Below are 13623 nucleotides of genomic sequence, written 5' to 3'. Positions count from 1 at the left end.
AGTAGAGCACACAGACACATACCCAAGCCCCTCCTGCTGTTGCTTCTGTGTTGCCTGTTCTACTAGGGATTGAGGGGGTAGGAATTCTCATTCTAGCTGCAGGGAACAAAAACCAGGGAAGGACTGGTGGCTAAGGTGGGTGTGAAAGGGAAAAGGAACAGTTCTTGCACTCCAAAGTAGGCATGGTATGTTGTGCAGGATTGTTTTACATCTCCTATTTTTTTCAAGGGCCCCCGGAAATCCTTTGGTGGGCTGTAAGCCATGCCCATCCCCAATGTTTTGCAGGACTCCTGTAAAGGTTCAAAGCAGAGTCAGGGGTTGGACTAGTATAAATGAGAGAAGGAAGAGGTGAGGGGTCTATGAAAGATGGAAGGGAGAATCCTATAGAGTGACAGGGTACCAGGCACTTCCCTTAAAGGATATTATCCCAAATTCTGGATCTTTCTATTCTTTAACCCATCAAAATTTACCTCAAAGGCCACACTCTCCACAAGATAAAGGGAAATAGTCCTCAATTTAGAGGATCTGAGTTCAAATTTCAGTTGCATCACTTAGCATGTACATGACCTTGAGCAAGACCCTTAACTTCAATTTTAAAATAAGAGGAGAGGATTTTTCTTGTGGTTGTTTTGCCATTTAGATTCCTTGTGATCCCCTTTAGGATTTTCTTGGCAAAGATACTAGAGTGGAATGCCATTTCCTTCTCAGTTCATTTTACTTAAGGAGAAACTGATGCAAAGAGGGTTAAGCTGGTCAGTCACAAAGCTAGTGTCTGAAGTTCAATTTGAACTCAGACCTTCCTGATTCTGAGATTGATAATTTTGTGCATCTGTGTCTCACTTAAATCCAATACACCTGAAAGTGAGAACATCATCCTTGTGATGTCATTGGTCTTCTTCTAGAACGAAGGACAAACAATAGACAACAATTCTGACTCTAGGCCTATTGCTCTATTGTCTGTGTCATCAGCTACCCATTGTGAAGTAGGGAGGGCATTAATTGTTATGAAGAACGTAAGGCCTTCAGTGGTTAAAAATCAACAAGTGCAAGTCATTGCCTGTAGAAGTAAGTCTCAAATTCTATGTCCTCCTTAGCCTGACCCCAATGGACTTTTACACAATTCCCTAAAGAACCATACAATAACATTCTTTCAGGCCACTGGGCTCACAAGCTAGGTGTGAATTTTGACTCCTCACTTTCTATCACTCCCTGTATCCTATCTGTTACCAAGACTCTCTGTACCAAGACTACAACATCTCCTAAATGTCAGCTTCTCTCTACTCACATAGCTATCAATGCCTGGTAGGCTCTCTTCTCTCATCCAAGTCTGGGCTACTGTAGTTGTTTTCTAATGAGTCTTCCTGGCTTTAAGTCTCTCCCAGCTTTAATTCTTCCTAAATTCTAATCTCTCTTCCACTACACTGCCCAAGTGATTTCCCTAAATTGCAGGTTTAACTATATTTTTCTCCTACTCAACGAGCTGCAATGACTCCCTATCACCTTGAGAATCAACTCTAATACTGTTAGACATTGAAAGTGCTTTGCAACCTGACCACACCTTGTAACACTTTTCTCCACCAGATGGGCTCTGTGACTCAGTGACACTGGACTCTTTTCTAGCTGTTTTTCCTGTCTCCCTTGCCTTTTCACGGGCTGTCCACCAAGGTTGGAATGATCTCCTTCTTCATGAAAGTCTGCTGGCTTCCCTGGCTTTTTTCAAGACTCAGGTGAGATTCTGTCTTTGTCAGAGACCTTTCCCAACTCCTGATCTCCCAACCTCAGTGCCTTTCCTCTGAGATGTCATGATTCCTAGGCTGAGATTATATTTCTCTTTTTTTTACTGTTAGGAGACACTCTTTTCCAGAGCTAAGGCCCAGCAAGCAAGCAGTGCCCTGACCTTGGCATACCAACAATGCTTTGTGCTCAATCTCTGGAAGAACTCTATCACAGAATTGTTTTGCTGTAGCAGCAGGTTGTACCTGAGCTTGGACACATCCCTGCAGGAACCATGTTCTGGTCATGAAACCCTGCTATGAATCAAAGTTGTCTCATTGTTCCTGTTACCTCTCCTTGTTAGGGCAGTAGCTCACTATGTGTTCATTGCTCTGTTTATGAAGATTTGGCCTCACTAAAGTATGTGTTCTCCTAGGCAAGGCCCTGACATATTTGTCTAGTTTCATTCCTCTAACAGAATAAAGAAAGTGTTTTTGCTTATGACCACTGTCAGGTCTTTGGTTTTATTTTGGCTTCCTTCTATTTTATTTCTTAGAATTATCTGTAGTTGTGATAAAGTGTGTAAGCTCGTTGGTCTTTTCAGCATTAAGAGGTATTGCATAACCTCTGTGACTTTTTGCTCATTCGTTTTGAGATTTTACAGAAATTAACTTCCATTGAACCTTGAAGGCAGAGGCAGTGTTTTTATTTTGGAAAATTAATCAATTTATTTTTAGTTTTCAACATTCACTTCCATAAGATTTTGAGTTTTGAATTTTCTCCTCTTCTCTTTCCTCCCCTCTTCCCTGGATGTCTTGCAATCTGACTTAGACTCTACTTATACATTCTTATTAAACATATTTTCACATTATTTATGATGCAATGAAGAACTAGAATTAATGGGAGGCACAGGTGGATCCAAAATGACAGAGTGAAAGCAGGGACTGACCTGAGATCTCCCTCAAATTCCTCCAAATACCTCTCTGGAGTGAATGCAAACAAATTCTAGAACAACAGAATGCACGAAGAGATAGAGTGTGGCAGATTTCCAGTCTGGGACAGCCTCAGGTAGGACAGAAGGAGGTCTGTTGCTCTGAACTGGGATAGAAGTGCAGGACATGTGAACTGCACCAGCACAGACTCAACTATAGCAGGCCAAAGCAGACCACAGCAGAGTGAATCACTGTAGGTAGTGGTACTTCCCAGACCTCCCAGCATAGGATAGGATTGGGTAACTGGGTGAAAGAGAATCCCAGTCCTGTGCAGGGCCTGTGGCAGTGAAAACAGCTACTCCTGCAGCTATCAGACCACACACTGAATGTATGAAAATCATCTATTTAAACTTACAGGAGTCAAGATGATTGAGAAACCTCAAGTCTCTCTCACTGTCCCTTGTTAGCTTGAAAAACTCAGGGAATACTGCCTCAAGAAAAATCCTGGAATAATGGAGCCAACAGAAAGATGGCATAAGGCAGTCTTTTAACTCTAGCTCAGGAGCTTAGGGGATTAACAGGAAAGTTCTCTCTTGCTGTGGTTAAAGGGGATCATTACAGGATGGGAGATGTCCTAGTAAGCCAGCAATAAGCCCCACCTAAGGGGACCAGGAGGAGATCTTGAATCCCAGGGTGAGAAAAGAAGGCAAGCACCAACACCAAGCACACACCACCTTCAGCTGAGTACCAGGTAAAATACCAGAACACTACACCACATAACTTTAAGCAACTGAGGCCTGAGCACAGAAAACCAGTAACCAGGACCCTAGTTCCCAGTAAAAAGTTTGAGACAGTGATCCCTGGGTCCCAGAAGCAGAGATCAAATGTAAAAGGCAGAGAAAAGGGCAAACAACATGAACAAGAAGAATAAAGAGAATCAGTGACTATAGAGAAATATCTTTGTGACAAGGAAGATCCAAACACAAATTCAGGAGAGGATAACATGGTCAATATACTCACATCAGAAACCTCAAAAAGGATTTTAAAAGTCAAATAACAGAGGTAAATGAAAAAATTAAAAATTCAATTGACAAAATGGAAAAAAGTAAGAAAACTGAAGAAAACAACTTAAAAAGTACAATGAGTAAAATGGAAAAGGAGATTTAAAAGCTAACTAAAGGAAATAATTTGTTAAAAATTAGAACTGGGCAATTGGAAGTTAATGACTCTATGAGACATCAAGAATCAGTCAAACCAAATCAAAAGAATGAAAAAATAGTAGAAGATGTAAAGTACTTCCTTGGAAAAACAACTGACCTGGAAAATCAATCTAGGAGAAATAATTTAAGAATTATTGGTCTATCTGATGAATGAAAAAAAAGAGCCTGGACAGCTTCTTTTAAGAATTCATCAAGGAAAAGTGCCCTGAGGTCCTAGAACCAGAGGGTAAAATACTCATTGAAAGAATCCACCCATCATCTCCTGAAAGAGATCCCAAATTGAAAACCCCAAGGAATATTATAGCCAAATTCTAGAATTATCAGATTAAGGAGAAAATACTGCAAGCAGCCAGAAAGAAATAATTAAAATATCTTGGAACCACAGTCAGGATTACACAGCACCTTACAGCTTCTACATTATAAGATCAAATGGCTTGGAATATGAGATTCCATAAGGTAAAGGAGCTTGAATTGTAGACAAGGACCAATTACCCAGAGAAAGTGAGTATAATCTTTCAGGGGAGGAGATGGACATTCAATAAAACAGGGACTTTCCTGATGTAAAAACCTGAGTTCAGTGGAAAATTTGATCTTCAAATACAAGACTCAAGAGTCATATAAAAAGATAAATAGAAAGGGGGAAAGTCACGTTATTCAGTAAGGACAAACTGTTTACATGACTACATGGGAAGATGATACTTAACAACTCTTGAGAATTGTATCTTTATTACACCATATAGGAAGGGAATATAAAGACAGAGGGGCTGCATTTATGTTGATTTTGATGTGCTGGTGAAAAGAGATTGTAGTGAGAGAAGAGAATAGAAGGAGGCAGAAAAGGATAAATTCCATCACATGAAGAGGCATAAAGATATATTAGAGTAAAGGGAAAGAAGGGAGCATGGTGAGCATTGTTTGAACTTGCTTTCATTGAATTTGGTTCAAGGAGGGAATAACATATATGGGTATAGAAATCTAACTTGCCAAATAGGCAGTTGGAGGAGAAAAGAGAAAGAAAGGGGAAAGAAATAGTAGGGAAGAAGTAGTAAGGAAAAAGGAAAAGAAAAGAGTGTCTGTTAGAAGGGAGGACAGATGGAGGAATGAGGTGAGTATAAGTATAAGCAAAGTGAGAATTTTTTCTTGGAGTTTAGTTTTCTAGACTCAAGTTAAATTCTAAACATTAAAGGATTAATCTCCTTCGAAAACTGATAATTCACAGTTTTTCTGAATCACATAGGTTTTGTGCCCTGAGGTTGGCATTTTGCTTTGGGGCTCACTCATGAGAAGAATGTTTCTGTGTGATTCAGAGAGATGAAACTTTGGGTAGCTGTTTTTAAGGAGCTACCTGTCTTTAAGAACCTAAATATTGATGCTCTTTATTGTGGTGATTAGGTATCTATTATTCTGTTTAGACAATTGAAACCCTGTCTATTCAATTCTTTCTTGGTTACTGTCTTCTTTCTACTTGTCTGTCTGCACTGTTTAATTAAAGAAATATTATTAACCCCTTTGAATCTGTCTTTTCTTTAGAAAAGCAAATTAAAGAACCTGTGCTAGCAGCCTACCTTGTGTGCTAGTGTGCTTGCCAATACAGTGGTCAAAAGCAAAACTCTAGTGAGGAGAGAAAGGGAGAAAGGAGAAAGAAATATATAAATGGGATGGGGGATAGGGTGGAGAGAAAGACACATATAGTGTTCATGAGGATGACTGTGGATGGCACAAACTCTCCTACAAAATGGAAATGGATAGCTGAGTGGATCAAAAACAAGAATCCTCCAATATGTTGTGTATAAGAAACCCATGTGAAACAGAGGTATACACACAAGGTAAAGGTAAAAGGCTAGAGTAAAATATATTGTGCTTCAGCTGAAGTAAAGTAAAAAGCAGGGGTAGCAATCCTGCTCTCAGACAAAACAAAGACAGGTCTAATTAAAAGAGGTAAAGAAGGAAACCATATGCTACTAAAGGGACCATAGACAATGAAGCAATATCATTACTTAGCATAGGTGCATCAAGTGGTATAGCATGCAAATATTTAGAGGCAAAGTTGAGGGAGTTACAGGAAGGAACTGAGTGCAAAAACTATGCTAGTGGAGGACCTCGACCTCCCCTTTTCTGAATTAGACAAATCTAACCACAAAATAAACAAGAAAGAACTTAAGGAGGTAAATAGAATTTTACAAGAGTTAGATATGGTAGATCTCAGGAGAAAATTGAATGGGGATAGAAAGGAATATATCTTTTGCTCAAGGGTACCTGGGACCCGCACAAAAATTGGCCATGTACTAGGGCATGAAAACCTCACAATCCAATGCAGAAAGGAAGAAATATTAAATGCATTCTTTTCAGATCATGATGCAACTAAAATTATATGTAATAAAGGACCATGGAAAGATAGATTAAAAATAAATTGGAAACTAAATAATCTAATCCTAAAGAATGAACAGGTTAAACAACAAATCATAGAAGCAATCAATACCTTCATCAGAAAATAACGATAATGAGACAACATACCAAAACTTATGAGATATACAAAAGCAGTTCTTAGGGGAAGTTTTGTATCTCTAAATACTTACATGAATAAAATTGAGAAAGAAGAGATCAATGAATTTGGTATGCAACTAAAAAAGCTAGAGAAAGAACAAATTAAACATTTCTGACTAAGTACCAAATTAGAAATTCTGAACACCAAAGGACAGATGAATAAAATTGAAATTAAGAAAACTATTGAGCTAAAAAATAAAACTAAGGGCTGGCTTCATGAAAATACCAATAAAATAGATAAAACTTTGGTTAATTTGATTAAAAAAAGAAAACCAAATTATCAGTATAAAAAATGAAAAGGATAAATTTACCACTAATGAATAGGAAATCAAAGGAATAATTGGGATCTATTTTGCCTAGCTATACGCCCATCAATTTGACAATTTTAATGAAATGGATGCATATTTACAAAACTATAAATTGCAGAGATTTGCAGAGGAAGTAAAGTAATTAAATAGCCACATCTCAGAAAAAGAAATTGAAAAAAACATCAATGAACACCCTAGGAAAAAATCTCCAGGGCCAGATGAATTTACAAGTAAATTCTATCAAACGATTATAGAACAATTAAATCCAATATTATTCAGACTATTTGGGAAAACAGAGGAAGAAGAAATCCTACCAAATTCTGTTTATGATACAAATGGTGTATGGATACTTATACACTTGGAAAAGTCAAAGGAGAGAAAGAATGTTATAGACCAATTTCCCTAGGGAATATAGGTGCAAAATTTTTAAATAAAATATTAGCAAAAAAGATTACATCAACTTATCATCAAAATAACACATTATGACCAGGTAGAATTTATTTCAGGAATGCCAGGTTGGTTCAATATAATGAAAACTATCAGCATAATTTGCCATATCAAGAAAAAAACTGACAAAACCATTTAATTACCTCAATTGATGTAGAAAAAGCTTTTGACAAAATATAACACCCATTCCTATTAGAAACACTAGAGAGCATTGGAATGAGTCTTCCTTAAAATGATAAGTAGTATCTACCTAAACCATCAGCAAGCATTAACTGTCATGCGGATAAGCTAGAAGCATTTCCAATAAAACCAGGGGTGAAACAAGGATGTCCATTATCACCCCTGTTATTCATTATGGTACTAGAAATGTTAGCTTCAGTAATAAAAGAAGAAAAAAAATCGAAGGAATTAGAATAGGTAAAGAAGAAACAAAGTTATCACTGTTTGCAGATGATAGGATGATATAATTAAAGAATCCTAGAGAATCAAGTAAAAAACTTCTTTAAATAATAAATAACTTCAGCAAAGCTGCAGAATATATAATATACCTACATAAATTCTAGGCATTCCTATATACTGCTAACAAAGAAAAATAGCAAGAGAGAGAAAAGGAAATTCCATTTAAAGTTACTGTAGACTTTATAAAATATTTGGAAGTCCATCTGCCAAAACAAACCCAGGAACTGTATGAACACAATTACAAAATACTTTTCACACAAATTAAGTTAGATCTAAATAATTGGAAAAACATCACTTGCTCATAGGTAGGCTGAGTTAATACAATGAAAATGATAATTTCCACTATTTAGTGCATACCAATTATTTAGCCATACCAATCAAACTGCCAAAAATTATTTTATAGAGCTAGAAAAAATAATAACAAAATTCACCTAGAAGAACAAGAGGTCCAGAATATCAAGGGAATTAATGAAAAGAAATACTAGGGAAGGTGGCCTAGCTGTGACAGTCTTAAATTGTATTATATAGTAGCAATCATCAAAACTACTTGGTACTGGCTAGGAAACAGAGGGATAGATCAGTGGAATAGGTTAAGTACATAAGACACAGTAATCAATGACTATTGTAATCTACTCTTTGATAAACCCAGAGACTCTGGGTTCTGGGATAAGAAGTTGCTCTTTGTCAAAAACTGCTGGGAAAACTGGAAAATAGTATGGCAGAAACTGGGTATAGACCAACATCTTACACTGTATACCAAAATTAGTCAAAATGGGTTCATAATTTAGATATAAATCTGGGAGAGGAAGGAATGGTTTTCATGTCAGATTTATGGAAAATGGAGGAATTTATGACCAAATAAGAGACAGAAAACATTATGAAATGCTATTTGCTCTCAATATTTATTTTTCTTCTTTCTTGTAGTCTGTTCAAGTGGTTCTAATTTTTTGTCGCAATATAACTAATGCAAAAATATATTTAACATGAATGTGTATATATAGAGAGACTATATCAGATCATATGCCATCTACGGGAAGGAGTAGGGGAGAAAGCAGGGAGGGGGGGAAAATTTGGAACTCAAAAACTTGTGGAACTGAATATTGTAAACTAAACTAAAATAAAAAGAATCAATGGGAGGAAACACACACACAAAATAAAACAAAGTAATAAAGAAAAGAAGAGCAAATAGTATGCTTACATTTGCATCCAGACTCCAAAGTTCTTTCTCTGGACACACATTTTCCATTGTGAGTCTTTTGGAGTTGAGAGACGGTGATTTTTAAAAGTTTCTTTTTACCCCCAGAGCTTGGCACAGTGCCTGACATATAGCACCCATGCCTATAAATGGTTACTGACTGATAGACTTGACTGATGTACTATATAGTCCATAAACAGCAAATAGAGTGTTCAAGAAGGATGAGAATCTTTGGGGAGAAAGTTTGCAGAGCCCCTTTCAGGGCTGCTCACACACCTCTCACCTGAGGCTCCCAGAAATTGTAGCATTCATAGCAGCTAAACCCCCATCTTGGCAGATGAGCTCAGGAAGATAAAGGGTAGCAGACAGACCTCAAATTCATTGGCAAGTTAGGAGTATGCTTGTCCTCAGCAAGCAAAGACTTCTCTGGGTGAAATGGGGAGACTAGAACAATTTGTTCCAACAGGTATGAAGGCAGCTGAAGTAAGTGCTGTTGAGGACTCAGAGTTGGGCAAGACATCAAAATGCGAAGGTCAGCCACTGCATCCTGGCCCATCACCAATTGTCCTGAGTTTTGTCTTGCCACTGAACTTCCATGACTCTGGAAGGGAGAGTAAGGCTGATGATTTTGTGCAATTGGGCCTCACTTAAATCCAACTCAAAGGCAAGTCAAGATATCATTCATCTTTAATATCATGATGTCATTAGTCTTCAAAAAGAATGATAAACAATATTCCACGTAATGTGAATTATATACTACTGCTCCAAATTATTTTTTCTTTCCTGACTCTGATCCTTTCCTCCTATCATTCTTTACACCCAGACAATATTGTCCCCATCTTTCATCTATCAGAGTCCTACCCATTCTTTAAAGCTTAGCTTACATGTCAGTTTTTCCTTGAGGCCATCCCTAATCATCTTGGCAGCTGGATCATTTCCAGTTATCCTGATCTATATCTGGCCACTGGACCTACATGGCTCCAGAGGAGAAAGTGAGGCTGGGCGACTTTGTATAGCCCTTCCTCACTTAAAACAATTCACTTATAAGTCATGGCATCATCTTCCAGATATCCTGGTCCTCTTCAAGAAAAAGGGACAAAAGGCCTTCTGGGAGATGAGATGGTGGAGTAAGCAACAAGTCACTTTCACTGTCCCTTATTGACCTCTAAAAACTCAGAAAATATCTCCCCAGGAAAATGCCTGGAACAGCTGAACCAGCACAAAGATGTGGTGCAAAGATGTCTTTTAGTCTGAGAGTCTTGGGGGATTGAAAGAAAAGGTCTCTTTCACTCTGGTGGAAGGGGAACAGCACAGGATGAGGAGCATCCAAGGAAGCCAGTGGCAAATCCCATCTCAGCACACCAGTGGGACATTCCAAGTTTCAGAGTGGTGGAGCAGGCAAGTGCCAACACTAGGGAACCCCCACCCCTTTGCCTTGGCAAAGGCAGGGAACCAGTGGACTCTAGCTTGGAAAGCCACCAATCATCCCTTAGCAACCAAAACTATCCATGCTTCAGTACAACTCCAGGAAGCACAACTTCAGGGTGACAGGTGTCCTCCAGCAGTCAAATCTTCTGATGCTTCAGAGCAGCCTGGGTGAGCAGTCATCCTCCAGAGACTAGACTCCCCACCTCATCCTGAGAACTTCAGTGTTGCTGATCCCAGCTCAGCATCAGGTAAGCTGCCAGACCCCCACAGCCTCTAGCTACCAGCACCTGAGGCCTTAGCACACAAAGCCAGTGAACAGGTTCCTGCTTCCCAGCATAAGAAGCTTAGGACAGTGACCCCTGTGCTCCTGCAGGAGAGCTCAACTTTAAAAGTCAGGAAATAAGCAAACACTATGAACAAACAGCAGAAATTGACAATGACCGTAGTATTTATGGGGACAGGAAAGGTCAAAACACAAGTTCAGAAGATGACATCATCAGTATACACACATATCCAAAACCTCATAGGGGAATATGAACTGGTCTCAAGCCCTAAAAACCTTCTTGGAGGAGTTCAAGAAGGATTTAAAATGTAAAATAAGAGAGATAGAAGGAAAACTGGGAAAACAAATGAGAGGTATGAAAGAAAGAGATTCAATAGCTTGAAAAAGAAAGGATGAAAACTGACTACAGAAAACAATTGTTTAAAAAATAAAATTGGTCAAAGACAGAAAAGAGTACACTGAAGACAACAACTCCTTAAAAAGTAAAATGGGCCAAATCAAAAGGGGAATTAAGGACAAATCTCAACTTGTGAGTAATCTGAGATGTCCTACTGGAAACCCAGCTGGCTAGCTCCAGTTGGCCAACTCCCCTCCTCTCCTCTCTTCCACTCTCTTCACCTCTCCTCTGCTCTCATCTCCTCTCCTTTCATCTTCTCTTCTCTCCTCTTCTCTTCTCTCCTCTTCACTCCTCTCCTCTCACATTGTGCCCTACTCTGAGGGAGATCTGCCCAAAGAAAGGTCAATTTTGAAGGCTGAAACCTAGCTAAATATCTTGGGTTTCCTGGATAGTTTTCTTTCTTAAAGACCATTGTTTGTCCTTTGGCCAGAAACCCTTAGAGTCTTCTCCTCCTAGTCTGATATTTTTTAACTAAAGAGGTCATCCTTTGGTTTACTTCTTAAGCAGCCCTAATCACTCAATGTGCCTTGCCACAGTCAAAATGGGAACTCACACAGATCTTAGTTCACTAAAAATTAATTAACTTACCAGTCACAGCATCATCTTTCTGATATCATGGCCCTCATCAAAAATGAAGGACAAACCACAACGCACAAGTCACTTTGGTTATAAGTAATTTCTTTTTCTACTGAACCACCCTAGAATATTGTATATACCACTTGAACCAAATTAAGAATTCACAAAGATCTTATCTTAAGAAAAAGCAAGATCTCCCACTGCATCTTGAGCCATCTCCAGTTATCCATATCTATCTGGTCACTGGACTGAAATAACTTCAGTGGAGAAATTGAGGATGGTGACTTTGCACAGCCTTCTCTCACTGAAATTGAAGTCAATTGCAAATCATGTCATCAACTCCCTGATGTCATGGTCCTCTCTGAGAATGAAGGATAAATGATATAACCATATACAAAATGCATGTTACTATCCCCTTTTACACATCGTGTAGGGTAGGGCTGAAAAGGATCAAAAACATTTTTCTTCCTTTTATCTTCAAGTATTTTAATAATAACAATGAAAAAACAACTAATAAAATGTAACTGAAGAAACAATTTAGGTGAGATTTGGAAAATTTGGTGCAGAAAATTAACTCTAATATAAATATAAATAATTAAACCAACCTATACATAATGTAGTATGATGCTACATTTATATGTGAATGGTTTGATGGCTTAAAGAAGCAGAGACTTTACTTTTCTTATTAAAAATTAGAAGAGCATGAGTATGAAGAAATAAATACAGCTCAGAGTCACAAAATGAAAAAAAGACTGTGTTGAAAACTTAATAGTTGCAGAGCCTTGGGGAATATGATTTTTTTTTTTTACAAATAAAGAAAACAAAGAAAAAAGCAAAAAAATCACTTTTTGAAGATTGATAGTTTTTTAAGGACTATTGGGTTCTTAGGGAAATTATATCAAAAATGATTCATAGAGAGTAAGGAAGATATGAATTAAGCTTTTAAATTATGTAGCAGCCAGGAGATGAGGATGTGGTTGAAAAGTTAAGAACTTGTCAAAAAAGGAAAGAACAGTGTACCAGGCTTTAGATACTTTTTCTGAATAGCTGAATAAAATTGCAGTTCTGACTATTGATTTTTGCTGTTTGTCAGACTTGTCCAACTTTTTATGACCCTATAATTTTTTTTTTGGCAAAGGTACTAGAGTGGTTTTCATTTTTCCTTCTCCAGCTCATTTTACAGATGAGAAACTGAGGCAAACAGAGTGAAATGTGTGTGCCCAGGGTCACAGAGTTAGTAAATGTCTGAAGCCAGATTTTTTCTCAGATCCTCCTCACTCCCGGCCCAGCACTGTATCCACCACGCTACCAAGCTGCCCTCTGTGTCACCTACAGCTGAAGAGATGTGAGGGTTCTCAGAAGTGTATGTTTCCCTTTCTGCTCCTTCTGATTTGAGTGGGAAAACATAGGCACTGCTGCAGATTTAGTGTAAGAAGAGCAGGTTAGTCTAGTCTACCTCAGCTGTTTGCTGTGAGCTCCATTCTTTTAGATGATGCAGTATTCTCATAAAGAAAGAGCATATATCATATATGGTTCTTGGGAATAAAGGAAATTGCTATTTAAATTAAGAAGTTGCACATGCTAAATGCACTTTTAATGGAGGCTTTGAATTGAAGGAGATTGTAAATATTATGTCTGAATATAGAAGAAAAGAAAATGTGCTTGGCTGAAGAGAGGCAAAGATAAACAGGTGAGCAGAGGAGCTATTTCTTTGTGTCTAGACATTACTAAATGGGCCAACGACATCACAGGCTGCTAAATGTGTGAGTTCCTCTGAGCAATATAAATTCATTTTTCAACTTCCTTCTGTATTGATATTAGCACTGCCTCCATACATTTAAGTCATGCAAATATGAAATATCTAAGCTCTATCGTTGTGGATGTATCTCTCATATTATTAGCTCTACTCTAACCTTCTCTTTGAAATGGCAGGAACATCCAGAGAAATGAGAATCACAGACTGGTGATTTTCATGAAGTGTTGGTGTGGCTAACAAAGACAAGGATGTTTTAAGACTCTGTTCCTTTTTCCTTATGGATCCAGTACTTGAAGTTTGTGGAAAGTAATTGAAAAGAGAAGTTGGTCTGATGCTATTAATATTTTTTCCCCATTTAGCAGCAA

The 13623-nt window shown here is 38.0% G+C and overlaps 1 protein-coding gene across 4 annotated transcripts in view; it reads left to right on the top strand.

Annotated features, from left to right (window-relative positions):
• Positions 1-13623, top strand: part of LOC140533024 (GTPase IMAP family member 4-like) — a 71946-nt gene that overhangs the window by 56398 nt on the left and 1925 nt on the right. The window contains exons 1-3 of one of the 4 annotated variants that reach the window (XR_011976767.1): positions 9-135; positions 1582-1727; positions 1848-3780. The gene's annotated coding sequence lies outside the window, so the exon portion shown is untranslated. Of the gene's footprint in view, positions 1-8; positions 136-556; positions 1066-1581; positions 1728-1847; positions 3781-13623 lie in introns of those variants that run through there. The other 3 variants (XR_011976768.1, XR_011976766.1, XR_011976769.1) reach the window with 3 other exon arrangements.

This window comes from Notamacropus eugenii, chromosome 3, assembly GCF_028372415.1.
Source record: "Notamacropus eugenii isolate mMacEug1 chromosome 3, mMacEug1.pri_v2, whole genome shotgun sequence".
Classification (NCBI taxonomy): domain Eukaryota; kingdom Metazoa; phylum Chordata; class Mammalia; order Diprotodontia; family Macropodidae; genus Notamacropus; species Notamacropus eugenii.
Note: the sequence above shows the minus strand (reverse complement) of the source record. Positions and strands in the feature narration are given on the sequence as shown.